This window comes from Aquarana catesbeiana, linkage group LG12, assembly GCF_042186555.1.
Source record: "Aquarana catesbeiana isolate 2022-GZ linkage group LG12, ASM4218655v1, whole genome shotgun sequence".
Lineage (NCBI taxonomy): Eukaryota > Metazoa > Chordata > Amphibia > Anura > Ranidae > Aquarana > Aquarana catesbeiana.
The window spans coordinates 137,639,387-137,641,728 of record NC_133335.1 but is presented as its reverse complement, the minus strand read 5'-3'; positions in this window follow the sequence as shown (position 1 = coordinate 137,641,728).

Here is a 2,342-nt window from a genome sequence, read left to right as displayed (position 1 = left end):
CACTTCTTTACATATTTCTTATCAGTATCCTCAGATGGCCCCCCCATCATCCAGATGCCTAGGAGGGATACTTGCTGCTTGGTGAGGGGATTCTCTCGAGGATGGGCCAGGAAGAGTTAACTTCTCTGGAGGAGTTTGAGCTAATTGCTGCATTGGAACTGCTGTTGCTCGTTTCGCTCTGTATCCCCTGCCCATCTTTGAGTAGGACAGCTTACCTGTTAATCCTCTGACTCTCTGTTTGCTGCACAGACTCTAAAACAGATTTTACAGACCAGTTGACTGGTAATGGGATGACCCTGCATGCTCGGCATTACTGCTTATTTTAGGCAACAGACAGAAAAAGCAGCTAGAGAAAGATAAAGGAGTTAGTGACTAGTATTTCAGCTGAAGCAAGGAAATAGTATTCCTAAGTAAAGAAAAAGAAAGAAATTACATTTACCATTGGCAAAACACAGGGTCCCCTCCAAGGGCTCCCCACATAGGCAACCTCCTCAGATGACAACAGGCTGCCATGCTGAAAGCCCCCAGTAATAAACAATGGAGAGGGGAAATACATCTCGTGGAAGATACAACCCTCTGAAAAATGATTTTGACAAACAAGGGCAAAATCCATCCCCCTGATGAAGACACGTGACCCTGTGTCGAACACGCGTAGGGGAGGGGCCAGGACGGAGCACGGAGCTTTCTCTCTTGGAGTGATGGGACGCACACTTCACCACGCTTGACACTCGACAATTGGAGGCTGTTGTGAGGCTGGTGCACTAACGCACCCTGAATTTGTGAGTACCCCATTGTGGAGAATGTTTTTATTTCAATAAACCTTTTAAAACGGTATTACACCATCCAGTATTTTCTTCTCATTTTCCTTTACTGTGGAACTTCTGCCTGAGCTGTGCACCTGGATACCCATACCGAGCCGGGGAAGGGCTCCAAAGCATGTTTTGCCAGACCAAGCATGCGCGGCCGGCGGCACTAGGACCTATGCAGCCCGTCCGACCCACCGAGCCAGCTCCTGACATCCGCGCATGCACAGAGTTGGCAGGAAGACGCTGAGGGACTCAGAAAAGCTGGTGCGAGGTGCGCGCCACCCATTATAGTAACCAGGAATGAAGGTACAATATCACAAGGAGGGGAAGGTGGTGGGGGAGGAAGAAAGCAAAAAAGAGAGAAATGCAAAGAAAGGAAAGTGAGAGAGAATGGATGACAGGAGGGAAGAATGGAAGGCTAAGGCTCACTGAAAAATAGATATAGCTGCTTTCTCTGCTGCAGGCTTTAGCAAATGCCAGTATATAAATGCAGATAGGCACTCTTAGTTAAGAGACATCTGCTGTCCCAAAAGACCCACAGAAGGGACTCCCTATCCAAGAATAGGGAATGCACCTGGGAGAAGCTTGAACCCAGCTGGAAGCTGCCGACTACAGAGTTAAGGGACGTTCGACCAATATTCACTGACCATGAGGTATGAGGGAAAAAAAGGAGAATGCTGGGAGTGTGCTAATCCTTTTCTTTTATAATACTCACTGGTCCTGAGGGAGGAGCCAAGGCGGAGCTTGTCACAGGTATGCTGCCATGGAGGCACCAGGAAAAATTGTATACATATATTCTCTTCTGTGTCTCTTATCCTCCACTGCATCACCACACTCACCAGATGATAATGACCTCTCTGGAAAGAGTATGGCCAAAATGCACTTTTCCCCCCCAAGGGGTTAATAATCCTAGGCAGCAGCTTTTCTAGTCCAAGGTAATTATTCCCATAAAACGGAAGAGAGAGAACGCTAAAAGAGCCTTGACTGCTGGAAACATGTGAACCTAAAAGGGAATTAAGTAGCTCCCTTAGGATTGGCTACAAGACCTGAGGTGACTGGGTGGAGCCTGAACTCTAGGAAAAGGCTATGTTGAGGCACATCCAACTGCTCTGAGGAGATTCAGCTGTCACAAGAGTTGTGAGGTAAGTATCCCTCCTCTGTTCCCAGGCCCCTCACTACAAAAATCTCAGTTGCTCTGATCCACCATAGTGACTGATCCCCAGCCCCTGCAGGGTCCTCAGTACTTCAGTCCGACATTGGATTAGTACTGGAGCCATTGGCAATGAATTTGCTGGCTCCACTCCTACAATCCCCCCTCTGCCCACAGCTCTACAGGAAAATTTACATAGCCCTGACCTCACCTATAATTCATGGACACCTGTTGCTACCCACACCAGAGTGTGTTTCTCAGCCATCACATCCCCTGAAAACTGCTGCTCTGACCAGAAGGTGTCTCTCCTCTACACCCAGCAGCCTTCCCCTATGCTCATTCCTGCATGGGATGGGGCCCTTCACCACAGCTACGGGCACTGGTGG